The 15539-nt window shown below is 39.8% G+C and overlaps 1 long non-coding RNA gene across 1 annotated transcript; it reads left to right on the top strand.

Annotated features, from left to right (window-relative positions):
• Positions 1-317: 317 nt before the first annotated feature.
• On the top strand, positions 318-1531 carry LOC142168420 (uncharacterized). Its single transcript, XR_012698294.1, has 2 exons — positions 318-719; positions 992-1531. It is a non-coding gene; the product is annotated as an uncharacterized LOC142168420 (long non-coding RNA).
• Positions 1532-15539: the final 14008 nt, after the last annotated feature.

The raw sequence follows: 15539 nt of genomic DNA, 5'->3' as shown, positions 1-15539 counted from the left end.
TAGTGACGATAACATGTGTCCTCCCTCCTCATTGGATGTGAGAATTTTAACATTTCTCCACATTAGTGCTGTTGTTGGATTCATATGGAGAAGTTGTCATTTATTACCCAATGTCAAAGACAAATCGGATATGTGTAGGACAAGTTGGACACGTATAGTTCAAGTCAGACAGGTATACATGCAAATTTATTTCCCGAAATGAGTTTATATATATATATATATAGGTGGAAGTATGGAACATATGAATTTACTTCAGAAATTTGTCTAATAGTGTTTTATTGGAAGAAACTCTATTTTTGTCTAAAGTTCAACGTGTATTTTAATCTTTAATTCTTGACAGGGTATAAACAAGAAAGTTGGGACTGCTTGGGGTACCTCTTTGTCGAACGTTTGTTTTGGATAAGCTTTGAGAGGCTACAAAAAACTTTGATATGTCAAATCTATTATGAGGCATAGCACCCAGTCCTATACTGCTATTTAGTTAGTACTGCTGAACATTGCTTTGAGTGTTGTCAAGATGACTTAAGTGTTAGCCGAATATGTATACTCTTTGAATTGGTGCCGAATATGTATACTCTTTGAATTTGTGCCAAATGGGACGCTGCGGGGGTCATATCAAAATCTTGAGATATAGATATTATCTTTATTGGCAGCATTGATGTGAGAATCTTAACTTCAACATAGGTGCAGGACAGACACTCACAGCTTAAATTGGAAAGGTATACATGAAAAATTATTCCCCAAAAGGAGTTTCATTATATATAGATTGAAGTATGGAACATATGAATTTGCTTTACAAAATTGTCTAATAGTGTGTTATTGGAAGAAACTTTGTACAATGTTATTAATTTACATGTGAAGCTATTTTGTCCGAGGCTGATAAAAAAACAGCATAAGTCAATTGATTAATGTCGTTTTACTTTCATTCTCATCTTACCCAAAACTTGACAATGTGAATACTTAAACAAAAACTATTTTTATTTTTCTTCAGGAACAATGGCTGGAAAATTATGAAGTCTACAACAAAAGCAGTTGGAGAAAATCAATGTCAATGGCAGAAGAAGTTGGCAAAATACAAAGAGGAGCTCTCCAAGGGAGTTTCGGGTTACTGGAAACTTGGGTCATGGAAACCAATGTGCTCTCCATCGAGCTCGCTTATGCAAGGATGTTCTCCTTGCTGGACAAGATTGGCCATATGATCCAGATAGGAAGGAGATGAAAACTAAGCAAAAAGAACACAAGTGTGACAGAATATCATTATGTCAAGGCTTTCATTCTCCCACTTCCAAGAGGACATACCATCGAAGTTTGAGAATCTGCAATTTGAAAAGCTAACTTTCCAGTAAGTTTGAAGAATTTTATGCTAGAAAACTATGTTTGATTAAGTTATGTACTACATGCAGAATAAAGATCATAATAAGACTTCAATGAAATAAGTCATGCTTCATATGAGTTCAATTTGGAACAAGATTATGTAGATCACAACCTGATTGAAAGGTGAAAGAAGGTGTTTTAAGGCAACGTACCTCTACATCTTAAGAATCTGCATGTTTCTTATATTTAATTCTTTCATATTTCCTGAGTTTTAACATGCAGCTTGGATATGAGCATCTTGCATGTAGTATCAAGCAAAAACTCATACTCCCTTCGTTTCAAATTAGATGAGGTACTTTCCTTTTTAGTGTATTCCAAAATAAATTACGCATTTCTAAATTTGGAAATAATTCAACTTTAAACTCTTCATTTTATCCATTTTACTCTTAATGAGAAGTTTTTATAACCACACAAATGACATGACCCCATAAAGCTTTTACCCCTTAAGCTTTTAAGATCACAAGTTTTAAAAGTCTTCTTCTTTTTCTTAAACTCTGTGCCGAGTCAAACTAGCTCATCTAAATTAAAACAGAGGGAGTAGTATTTATGAGTTTTTTGCAACTACTTGTGCATGTCATGTCCCCAAGCACCTTAGGAAAGTTGTTGTAATAGAGTGTCTACATTGTGGATGTCAAGGTTATGCAAGTGGGGAGTAATTGTTTTCCCCACAGTCTAATTTTTCTATCTTGAAATACTATGGCTTTGTCGTATTTCTGAATTTTTAAGGCATTAGAAACTTTTGTTTGAGGCAATCTAGCTGGTATACCTGACTTGCTTTATTGAGGCTATAAAGAACATTATTGGATTTCAGGAAATAACTGTATGTTTATTTATTGTGTTTCCTTACTACTTTATTATGCGAATATCCATTACATTAATATGTTCCAAAAAATAATAGCATTTCCATGATTTTTGTATATACCGTCTTTTTCAAGATATATTTTCTTATGAAAAATTACGTACGGATACTAGTTGTTATATATAAGAGTAGGGTAAAAGATAAAATATAATTATTTAATAATAAAGCATGGCAAGATGAGAGAATAACGCAAGGTAACGACACCACCACGCCAAATCTGTCGTTCCATAAAGTGGTACTTTTCGTCGTATGTAACGACGGATTTAACGATACGATACAATAAAATTTAAGTAACAATCAAAACAAATATTGTATTTAAAATAACAACATGATACAATACAACAGTGGCTATATGATCATATGTGGGTGCTCAAGCACCCATTATCTTTGATCAGATTTAGTAAATTTGAATAGGCAATTATAATAATATTTGGATAAATATTCGGTGAACACCCACAATTAAACTCATTTTTCCTCTTCTTTCAGAAATTTATCGGCAAGTACCCATGACTTTAAATTTCTGAATTTGTCACTGCACTACAATAGATAACAACCATCCAAATAAGTTGTAAGTTGTTGGTTTTAGTCCTGTCATATGGTTGAATTGAAATACGTAATAAATTTTTATTTGGATAATCATGTATAATATATGTATAAATATGGATAATCAATATATAATTTATATATACTAGCTGAAAAAATAAATATTAAATTTGACCGACTATTTGTGTAATAATCTCAATCTTCTCTAATATGATTGTGAGCTGTGACAATGGAAATGAACCGAGGGAGTATTCCCCAGCTCGCAAAAAGGAAAGGACTAAGCAGTAACGGCCCATTTGTGGGTATTTGGGTTCAATAGAATGGCACTCTAGCAAAACCACTAGGCTCAATGATAAAGCGGCACAACAACAAAAAGAAACTTGGGCTCAAATGGGATACTCCGTGCCAGTTAATGATGTAAGACTGATTGTACTAAGGGATTTTTTCCTTTCTATACAATATTTAAAATTTATTTATCAAAATTGTCCTAATTTTGTATATTACCCTGTAATGACCGGACTTGTCATTTTAAGAATTAACATCCCGTTCAGTGACTTAAGGTCTCGAGCAATTTCGTAATATGTATTATGACCCGTGGGTGTGGTAGAGTTTGATTTTTGAAAGATTCGGAATTTAATTAAAAAAACAATTCTTATTTAAAAGATTAAATGGAAAGAGTTGACCGGAGAGTTAAATTTTGAGAAAACGACCCCGAAATAGAATTTCGATGATGGCAATAGTTTCGTATGATGATTTCAGACTTAGGCGTATGTTCGGATTTGGATTTGGAAGCCCGTAGGACAATTCGACGCATTTTGACGAAAGTTGGAAAAATAGAAGAATTTGAAAAGTCCGACCGAAGGGTGAATTTTTTATAACGAGGTCGGATTTCAATTTCGGAAATTGGAATAGCTACATTACGTCAATTATGACTTGTGTTCAAAATTTGAAGTCATTCCAAATTGATTTGATATGTTTCGGCGCAAAATATAGAAGTTGGAAGATTTGAAAAGTCAAAATTTAATTTGATATGCAATTCGTAATTCCGGCATTGTTTGACATGGTTTGAAGTCTCGACTAAGTTCGTATTGTATTTTGGGACATGTTGGTATAATTGGTTAAGGTCCCGAGAGCCTCAGGTAGATTTTGGAAGGTTAACAGAGCAATTTGGACTTGAAGGAAGCTGCTGGAAATTCTGCTATTTCTGGGCAGCACCTGTTGGGATCGCACCTACGGAATTTGGGCGCAGGTGCGACCTCGCAAAAGCGAGGATTTCGTCGCAAAAGCGAGTTGGGCAGAGCTGGGGGAAGGTCGCAGATGCAGACAACCTTCCGCACCTGCGCAATCGTAGGTGCGATGTTTTCTACGTAGAAGTGACGAGGCAGCGCAGAAGCGGAAATGGCTCCGCAGGTGCGAGCTTTATGGCAGGGCAGTGACCTCGTAGAAGCGTGCATTCGCTCGCAAAAGCAAGCACGTAGGTGCGAAAAATTAGTCCGCAAGTGCGAAACTGCGCAGAATCATAAGGACCAAAATTGGTCATTTCGCCATTTTCGTTTTTGGACTTTTGGAGCTCGGATTTGGGCGATTTTGGAGAGATTTTTCACAAGCTTGGTTGGGGTAAGTGTTCTATATCCTAAAGTGATTATATTTCATGAATCTATGATTATATTCATCGTTTAATTCGGATTTAAATGGAAGAAATCAAGATTTTTGCAAAATCTTCCAAGAACGCAAATTTAAGATTTGGAGGTCGAGTTGTTATTTTCGAGAGGCGGGCCCTGCGTTGACTTTTGTTAATTTTTTAGAATAAATTTTTAAGTCGACGCTTTATTATCCGGAATTATTTGCGATGAATTTTAATGAAGTTATACAATTGAATTGGATAGATTTGAATTGTTCGGAGGTCAATTCAAGCAAGAAGGCGATTTTTGGAATATCGGCCTAACTTCAAAAAGGTAAGTATCTTGCCTAACCTTGTGTGGGGGAAACTACCCCTTAGGATTTGAGTCATCTATGTTGATTGTAGTCTGTGTACACGAGGTGACGAGTGCGTGCTCTGACTTATTTGTGGGAAGTTGGTTGAGTTGAAGTCTTAAATATATTGTGTATTAAATTGGATATTTGTTGGCATTTATTGAATCATCTGTTACCATGACTCAATTCGCATTTATTGAACTTATTTTTATATGACGATTTAATGTGAATGTTACCTGTATATTTATGTGAATTCTGTGAGTTTGATGGTTTGATATTCTTGGAATTTAATTTCATAATGAATTTTTCCTATGCAAATAATTAATTAAGCAAGCTTAAGAAGATGTGCTAATATAATTACCTAAATTTGAATTTAATGAAAGCTTTGCTTTATGCTGAATAATTTCTATCTCTGTTGATTGTTTTTGTGGTGTTATATACATTGCGTGGAGACTTCGGCTATTTATTGTGAAATTAATTGATTTGGTTGTATCTTTTGAATTTGGTTGTGGTCATTGGGCAAATTGTGACATGAATTGATTTTGTTATATTACCGTGATAATTTTCTGTATAAATTATTGTGTTGTGTGAGTTGTTACTTTGATGATATAAGGGTGGCATTCCACTGTTGATATTATGTGGGTATAAGGATGGCATTTCACTGTTGTTGTGTTTGTTGGTATATTGTCTGGGCTAAGCGATAAGGGTGGTTATAGGAGAGATAAGGGTGGCAATAGGAGCGATAAGGGTGGCCATTGATATAGTCAAGGCGGAGTGATAAGGGTGGATATAGGAGAGATAATAGTGACTATTGTCAGGGATGATATGTGAGGATGTGGAGTGGTTGCACTGATGATTTTATATGATATTGTGATTTTTCTTGTGTATATTTTATACCTTATACAATTTGTCTTATTGTTGGTGAATTGATAATAGTCTGATTTATGTTGAAATTGGGAGCATGTGGCTATTGCCAGGCGGATTATGAAAAGAAATGTGGGCACGAGGTATCGTAAATAAATAATGATGATATTGGCACGTGAATTGTCCGTGCAGTTGAGATATGAAATGTGGGTACGAAGTGCCGGAGAAAATATGATGGTTTTATTATTGGCACGAGAACTTTCCGTGCATATGTGATATGAAAAATGGGCACGAGGTGCTGGGAAAAATATGATAATTTAATTATGGGCACGAAGTGCCGTGAAAATATGAAAAGGGTTGAGACCCATACTTTTATGATTAAGAAATGAGGTGTCACATGGTGACTTTTAATTGAAAGAATTATATTCAAAATATTTATTCGGAAGGATTTTTATTCAAAAAGTAGTATTTGAAGGAATTGTATTTGAAAGATATTTATTTGAGGAAATTATATTTGAAAAAGATTTATTGAAAGAATTATATTTGAAAGATATTTATTTGAGGAAATTATATTTGGAAAATATTTATTAAAAGAATTATATTTGAAAGATATTTATTTGAGGAAATTATATTTGAAAGAGAGTTATTTGGAAGAATTATATGTAAAAGATATTTAATTAAAGAACTTGATTTACTTGGGTGTACTTGTATTTATTATTTGTTGAGCAATATTAATAGTGTTCTTGTTGCCATGCCGGGCATATCATTGGTTGATTTGTGTTGCTCTTATTGTTATTTGTTTCCTATTATTTTGTATACTATATTGCACAGGTTATTAGACTAGTGAGTTGTCTTGATTGTACCTCGTCTCTACTCCACTGAGGTTAGTCTTGATACTTACTGGGTACCGACCGTGGTGTACTCATACTACACTTCTGTACATTTTTGTGCAGAGCCAGGTATTGGAGGTATCAGACTCGGACAGAGTTAGAGTGGGATCGCAAGGATTCAAGGTAGAGCTGCTTGGTCGTCGTAGTCCCTTGGAGCCTTTTCATTTCATTATACTGTTAATTTTTAATCAAACAGTATTGTATATTCGGTCCTCGTGATCATTCTATGTATTCAGTTAGAGTTCGTGACTCAGTACTACCAGTCTTGGGAGGTTGTTATATTTGTAATTATTTCCGCTGTTGGTTTATATAAAAAAAATGGCTTGAAATATAATTGTAATCGACTTACCTAGTCTTAGAGACTAGGTGCCATCACGACGCTTGTGGTGAGATTTTTGGGTCGTGACATACCCGCCCTAAATAAGGATTACTTACAAATTATATACAATCCATTATTAGTGCCTTAAAGTAGAGGATTTAGTTACACTTTTTTTCTTTTTTCTCTTCTCTCCTCTTTCCCTATTCTCTGTCTGTAACGACCCAATTGGTCGTTTTGCCTTCTAGAGCCTTGTTCCCCTAAATAAGATTCCCCGTATGTACTTTTACTATTTTATGACTTGCGGGGATGGTTAGTTCTTGATTTAGAAGGGTTCGGGTTGAAATCGGAACACTTGGTTCCTTAGTAGGCTTTAAAAAGGCTAAGTTTGACTTCGGTCAATATTTTGAGAAAACGACCTCGGAATCGGGATTTGACGGTTCCAATAGATTTGTATGATGATTTTGAACTTGGGCGTATGTTCGAATCGGGTTCTGGATGACCCGGGAGCGTTTCGGCGCCTAATAGTTAAAGTTGGCTCTTTGAAGGTTTTAAAGTTCTTTAAATTTGGTTTGGAGTAGGTTTCAGAGTAATTGACGTCTGTTTGGACTTCGGAGCTTGGGAATAGTTTTGTATGGTGATTTAAGACTTGCACATAAAATTTGGTGTCATAGAAATTATTCGATCGTTAATAGAAATTGTACATCCTTATGGATTATCCTTGTGATAGTTTCTCATTCCGGAGGTTCATAAAATATTTTTCTTTCTTGTGGAGCGGGCCGAACGCCTCGGCAGTATAGATGCATCTATGGATCGTGTCGCACGTCCCTCGACAGTGTACATGTCACTCTGGATCGGGTCGTACGATCTCGGTATAAATCGTGCTTAATAATAATAATTACACGATACTTTGATATTTTATTGGAGCTTGTGAAGATAAATGATTTATTGGAAATTATTAAATTATGAAAGAACTATTTATTTCTGCTCGTTAATGAAATTGTTATTACTCACATAAATCATATTTATTTAAATATCTTTATCTTTATATTATTGACCCATAGTGAGTGTCGAAGTCGACCTCTCATCACTACTTTTTCGATATTAGACTTGATACTTACTGGTTACACATTGTTTACGTACTCATGCTACGCTTGCTGCACTTTTTGTGCAGGATCTGAGACAGGTGCATCAGGCGGTCCTACCGGTGCGCATCCCCGTTACCCCGAGGCCTAGTGGTAAGCTGCATTTCCTGAGACGTTCTGCAGCACCTAGTGTCTCTCTTTGTATTTGTATTTTGTCTATTATGTTCATACAGTACTTGGAATTTTGTATAATCTACTAGATGCTCATACACTTGTGACACCAGGTCTTGCCACATACACTAGTAGAATTATGGTCTTGAAATTACTATTTTGGTTAAAATTATTATTTTGGCTTTTATCTATTTAGACTTTCTATTTTTCTTAAATCTTGCAAGTAAGGAAAGTTTAATTACTCGGAAATTTATTAAAAGAGGAAATATATGTTTAATTCACTAGTTGGCTTACCTAGCAGTGATGTTAAGTGCCATCAGGACCTATAGGTGAAATTGGGTCGTGATACATGGTATCAGAGCACTAGGTTCACATAGATCTCACAAGTTATGAGCAGGCCTAATAGAGTCTTGCGGATCGGTACCGAGACGTCTGTACTTATCTTCGAGAGACTATAGGGTGTTAGGAAACTACCTTTCTTCATCTCCTATCATGCAATTGATGTAGTACTAAATATCTTTCTCTTATTCTCTCACAGATGGTAAGAACGCGCTCTACGGAGGTTCCCGATCAGGGAAGAGCTGCTCCCCCTGTTGTTAGAGGCCGAGGCCGAGGCACAAGGAGGGCTCCGACCCGTGGTAGGGGACGAGGACGTCCCAGGGTTACTCCAGCTATGCCACCAGTGGGTCCAGCAGAGAATACTATTATTCATGAGTAGGGCGAGGTGCCTGCAGCAGAGCCAACCTCGGTGGATTTCACATCCGTACCGGGATTTCAGGAGGTCATGTGTTGTATGTTGCGGTTTATGGATAGTATGACTCAGACCGGTTTATTTCTGGTTGACCCAACCATATCTCAGGTGAGAGGGGGAGCACAGACCCCTACCGTGCAAGCTCATGGGCATGCATCTGCGGTATATCAGACCCAGGGTGCACTCCCCGTAGGTGGAGCCCAACCTTTGGCAGCAGACACCTAAGCCCAGACCAGTTGCGGTCGGCAAGCCGCAGAAGCTATTGGACAGATGGACCATGCTACATCCTCCTGTCTTTAGGGTGAGCGACATGAGGATCCCCAGGACTTCGTTGATTGGTGCATGGACAGACTGCACAACATGAGGATACTAGAGTCTCATGGGAAAGACTTTGCTACCTTTCAGCTGTAGGGCAGGGCCCGTAGATGGTGGTAGTCCTATCCTTTTGGCAGGACAACAGATTCTGCTCCCATGACTTGGGACAGTTTCACCTATATCTTCCTGGATAGGTATATTCCACCCTCACAGTGGGAAGCATTGCAGTTTCAGTTTGAGAAGTTCCAGTAGGGTCATGTTTCAGTGACTGACTATGAGGCGAGGTTCTCTGAGTTATCTCGCCATGCACTTATGATACTACCTACTGATGCATAGAGAGCACGGAGGTTTGTTGGGGGTTTGCACACTGGTATTCAGGCCACTATGGCCCGAGAGGTTGAGATGGGGACTTCTTATGAGCTGGTTGTGGAGATAGCCGAGAGAATTGAGGGTGTGCATCAACGTAGCCGAGAGCAGGTTATGAGATATAAACGGTTTAGATATTCTGGAGAGTTTAGAGGTGCACCGTCTGGGGGGTAGAGGTCAGTTCGTGAGAGGTCAGTCCAGCAAGCCCCCATACCCAGTACTATTGCCTCCTCGGGGTGCTCAAGTGCGATTTTATTTTAGGGCTATACCAGAGAGTTCTTACCGCCCACCAGCTATTCAGGGTTCTTCCAGTAGGTATTAAGATCATCAGGGCCAGACTTCAGGTCAACAGTCCATCGTACCGAGGAGTTGTTTCGAGTGCAGGGATTTTAGTCATATGCGGAGATTTTGCCCCAGGCTTCGGGGTAGGCCAGTGCAGCAGGATCAGCAGCCTATGATTACTGCACCAGTTGCTCCACCAGTCGTCCGGCCGCCCAGAGGCGGAGGGTAGGTGGGTAGGGGTCGTCATAGAGGTGGAGGCCAGCCAGGTGGAGGCCAGTCAGGTGGCGCACCAGCTAGGTTCTATGCTTTTTCAGCCAGACCAGACGCAGAGGCCTCAAATATCGTGATCACAGGTATTATTTCTGTCTGTGGCAAAGATGCCTCAGTATTATTTGATCCAGGGTCTACATATTCCTATGTGTCATCTCTATTTGCTCATTTCCTGGGTGTTTCTCGTGAATCCTTGGGTACTCCTGTTTATGTGTCCACTCATGTGGGCGATTCTGTTGTTGTGGATCGGATCTACTGGTCCTGCATTGTTACATTCTATGGTCATGAGACTAGAGCAGATCTTCTACTGCTTGATATGATCGATTTTGAGATCATCTTGGGCATGGACTCTCTATCCCCATATCATGTCATCCTAGATTTCCATGCTAAGATAGTTAATTTGGCGATGCTAGAGCTGCCTAGATTGGAATAGAAGGGTTTGTCTGCCAGTGCATCTAGTCGGGTTATTTCCTTTCTGAAGGCTCGACACATGGTCGAGAAGGGATGTTTGGCTTATTTGGCTTATGTTAGGGCCACTACTGCAGATACTCTGACAATTGATTTAGTGCCCGTAGTCCGAGAGTTCTCTGATGTGTTTCCTTATGATCTTCCAGGCATGCCACCAGATCGTGATATTGATTTCTGTATTGATTTGGCTCCAGGTACCCAGCCTATATCTATTCCACCGTACTGTATGGCTCTGAAAGATTTGAAGGAGTTGAAGAAACATCTTGAGGAGTTGTTGGCAAAGGGGTTCGTCAGGCCAAGTGTGTTGCCTTGGGGCACGTCGGTGCTATTTGTGAAGAAGAAAGATTGGACTATACAGATATATATTGATTACCGCCAATTGAACAAAGTTACCATTAAGAACAAGTACCTGTTGCCGTGTATTGATGCTTTGTTTGACCAGTTGTAGGGTGCTAGAGTGTTCTAAAACATCGACTTGAGGTCGGGGTATCATCAGTTGAAGATTCAGGATTTGGATGTTCCGAAGATTTCTTTTAGGACTAGATATGGCCATTATGAGTTTCTGGTGATGTCATTCGGTTTGCCTAACGCCCCAGCGACGTTTACGGATTTGATGAACAGGGTGTTCATACCATATATTGATTTGTTTGTCATTGTCTTCATTGATGACATTTTGATCTACTCACGTAGTATGGACGACTACGAGCAACATTTGAGAGTGGTGCTTCAGACGTTGCGGGAACAAAAGCTATATGCTAAGTTCTCCAAATGTGAGTTTTGGCTAAACTCTGTAGCATTCTTGGGACATATCATGTAAGGAGAGGGTATTAAAGTTGATCCCAAAAAGATTGAGGCGGTTCAGAATTGGCACCGTCCCACCCCGGCGACCGAGATCAGGAGTTTTCTGGGGTTAGCAGGTTATTATCGTCGGTTTGTGAAGGAATTTTCATCTATTGCAGCACCTTTGACTAAATTGACCCAGAAGGGTGCTCTATTTCGATAGTCCTACGATTGTGAGGAGAGCTTTCAGAAGCTCAAGACACTATTGACTTTTGCACCGGTATTAGTGTTGCCTTCTGGTTCAGGGATGTATACAGTGTATTGCGACGCTTCACGCGTTGGCCTGGGTTGTGTATTGATGCAGGAGGGGCGAGTTATTGCATATGTCTCATGTCAGCTGAAGCCCCACGGGAAGAATTACCTGATATATGATTTGGAATTAGTTGTGATTGTCCATACTCTTAAAATTTGGAGGCATTATCTTTATGGAGTGTCCTGTGAGGTTTACACCGATCATCGCAGCTTGCAGCATTTGTTCAAGTAGAGGGACCTCAATTTGAGACAACGCAGGTGGCTCGAGTTACTGAAGGATTATGATATTACCATCCTTTATCATCCGGGCAAGGCAAATGTAGTTGCAGACGCCTTGAGCAGAAAGGCGGAGAGTATGGGTAGCTTGGCCTTCATTGCAGTAGAGGAGCGGCCATTAGCTTTAGACATTCAGTCCTTGACTAACAGACTTGTGAGGTTGGATATTTCCGAGCCCAGTCAAGTTCTTGCATTTGTTGTTGCCCAGTCTTCACTATTTGAGCGGATCGAGGCTCAACATTTTGATGATCCACACTTGTTAGTTCTCCGAGAGACGGTACTGCGGAGTGATGCAAAGGAGGTTACTATCGGCAGAGATGGTGTTCTGCGACTCTAGGGTCGCCTATGTGTTCCTATTGTAGATGGACTGAGGGAAAATATCCCAGAGGAGGCACACAGTTCTTGATATTCTATTCATCCAGGTGCTACGAAGATGTATTGTAACCTGAGGCGGCATTATTAATGGCGGCGGATGAAGAAGGACATAGTTGAGTATGTAGCTAGGTGCCTAAATTACCAGTAGGTTAAGTATGAGCACCAGAGGCCAGGTGGCCTACTTCAACAGATGACTATACCGGAGTGCAAATAGGAGCGCATTACTATAGACTTTGTAGTTAGGTTGCCGTGGACCTTGCGCAAGTTTGATGCAGTTTGGGTCATTGTCGACAGGTTGACCAAGTCGGCACACTTCATTCTGGTTGTGACTACGTATTCTTCAGAGAGGTTGGCCCAGATTTATATTCAGGAGATAGTTTGGTTGCATGGTGTGCCAATTTCTATCATATCATATAGGGGCCCTCAGTTTATTTCATATCTGAAGAGCAGTACAGAGTGAATTGGGGACCCGTGTAGAGCTCAGCACAGCTTTTCACCCGCAGACCAACGGGCAGTCGGAGCGGACAGTTCAGATCTTGGAGGATATGCTCAGGGCATGTGTGATTGATTTCGTAGGTCAATGGGATCGTTTCTTAACTTTGACTGAGTTTGCTTATAATAACAGTTACCAATCCAGCATCGAGATGGCTCCATTTGAGGCTTTATATGGTCGGCGATGTCTTTCGCCCATCAAATGTTTTGATCCCGGTGAGGCTAAGTTATATGGTACTGATTTGGTGAAAGATGCCTTGGAAAAGGTGAAGTTGATTCAGGAGCGATTTCGTACAGCACAGTCTAGACATAAGAGTTACGCAGACCAGAAGACGCGTGATTTATCATTTATGATGGGTGAGAAAGTTCTCTTGAAGGTTTCGCCGATGAAGGGAATCATGAGATTCGGGAAGAAGGGAAAGTTGAGCCCAAGGTTTATAGGCCCATTTGAGGTGTTGAGATGAGTTGGGGAGGTTGCTTACGAGCTTACTTTGCCTCCCAGTCTATCCGGAGTTCATCCGGTTTTTTATGTATCTATGCTCCGGAGGTATCATGCTGGCATGTCACATGTGTTAGACTTCAGCACAATTCAGCTAGATGAAAGCTTGGGTTATGAAGAGGAAAAGGTTGCCATTGTTGATAGGCAGGTTCTCCATTTGAGATCCAAGAAGATATTTGTGGTAAAAGTTCAGTGGAGGGGACAACCAGTCGAAGAGGCGACTTGGGAGGTCGAGGAGGACATGCGGAGCAGATATCCACACTTATTCAGCACTTCATGTATAATTCTAAACCCGTTCGAGGACGAACGTTTGTTTACGAGGTGGAGAATGTAATGACCCAACCAGTCATTTTGCCTTATAGAATCCCTTTACCCTAAATAAGACTTCTCATATGTGCTTTTATTATTTTATGACTTGCGGAGATGGTTAGTTCGGGATTTGAAAGGGTTCTGGTTGAAATCAGAACACTTGGTTCTTTAGTTGGCTTTAAAGGGGCTAAGTTTGACTTCGGTCAACATTTTGAGAAAACAATCTCGAAATCGGGATTTGACGGTTCCAATTGATTCGTATGATAATTTTGGACTTGGACGTATGTTCGAATCAGGTTCTGGATGACCGGGAGCATTTCGGCGCCTAATAGTTAAAGTTGGTTCTTTGAAGGTTTTAAAGTTCTTTAAATTTGGTTTGGTGTAGGTTTTGGAGTAATTGAGGTTCATTTGGAAATCGGAACATGGAAATAGTTTCGTATGGTGATTTAAGACTTGCACGTAAAATTTGGTGTCATTCCGAGTAGTTTAAGTATGTTTCGGAGTGTTCGGAGTAAGTTTGAAGAATTTGAAATTTCTAAGTTGAATCAATTTGGTTTGGGATATGATTCTTAGTTTTGATGTTGTTTTATGCGTTCTGAGAGTTCGAGCGAGTCCGTTTTATGATTTCAAACTTGTTGGTATGTTCGGACGGGGCCTCGGGAGTTAATCGGACGAGGCTCGGACCAAGTTTGGACTTAGGAGTAGAAGCTGAAGCTTCCAGCTTCTGCTACAATCGCACCTGCGCTTGGCCAGCCGCAGGTGCGAACTCGAAGAAGCGAACCAGCCAGTGACGCCCAGGGATCGCGGAGACGGAGTTTTTGTCGCACCTGCGAGCGCGCAAGTGCGGAGGAAGAAGGCGCAAAAGCGGCGAGGGCCACGGGTGCGGAAGAAGCGTCGCAAAAGCGGTCCTTAGGCCGCAGATGCTGAGCTTGGCCAGGTGGGGGAAACTCGCACCTGCGGGTATTTTTCCGCAGGTGCGGGACCGCATGCGCGGTAGTACCTCCACACGTGCGAAAATCGCAGAAGGCAGAACCCTCATTTAAGTCTAGGCTCAGCAATTTTGAGCCCATTTTTCTCCATTCTTGGGCGATTTTGGAGCTTCTTGAGAGGAATTTTTACCTAGCAACTTGGAGATAAGTAATTCAATCTATTGTGAGTTAAATACATAGATTATGGGTAGATTATAATATGTAAATTTTGGAAATCAAGGGTTTAGATAAAAATATAGGTTTTGATAAAAAATGAGATCTTAACCACGAAAATGGTTATGGAATAGGATGAAAATTGTATATTTGAGTTCTTAAGGTTATGAGTGACGATTTCCTCCGAAAATTTCCAGAATTCGGGTACGTGGGCTCCCGGTAAAGTTTAGGAATTTTACCAATTTGGGTTGGTTAATTAATCTAATGATTTAATTTCGAATTATTGAGCATGTATTGATTAAATTATATAACATTTGGCTAGTTTCGGATTTTTCAGCACCAAATTAAGGCTTTAACGCGAATTTTCGATCGGAAAGTGAGCTTTGAGACGAGGTAAGTCTCTTATCTAACTTTGTAAGAGGAAATTTACCCCATAGGTGATTTAAATTAATATTTGCTGCTAATTGTGGGGGCTACGTACGCACGAGGTGAGAGAGTCCGTGCATAGCTACTAATTATGCTATGTCCGGGTAGTTTAGGACCCAAATCATGAATTACTTGTAATGTTTACATCCTTTATTAGTTGAAGTACTTGGGTCATATTGGAAATTGTTAGAGAAAATAGTAAAAGACCAAAATTTCACATACTTGAATAATTGTGCAATTATTCGACCGTTAATAGAAATTGTACATCCTTATGTGTTATTCTTGTGATAGCTTCTCATTCTGGAGGTTCATAAAATGTCCTCCTTTCTTGTGGAGCGGGCCGAATGCCTCGGCAGCATAGATGCATCTATGAATCGTGTCGTACGTCCCTCGGCAGTGT

This window comes from Nicotiana tabacum, chromosome 13 (genome assembly GCF_000715075.1).
Source record: "Nicotiana tabacum cultivar K326 chromosome 13, ASM71507v2, whole genome shotgun sequence".
Classification (NCBI taxonomy): Eukaryota; Viridiplantae; Streptophyta; class Magnoliopsida; order Solanales; family Solanaceae; genus Nicotiana; species Nicotiana tabacum.
Note: the sequence above shows the minus strand (reverse complement) of the source record. Positions and strands in the feature narration are given on the sequence as shown.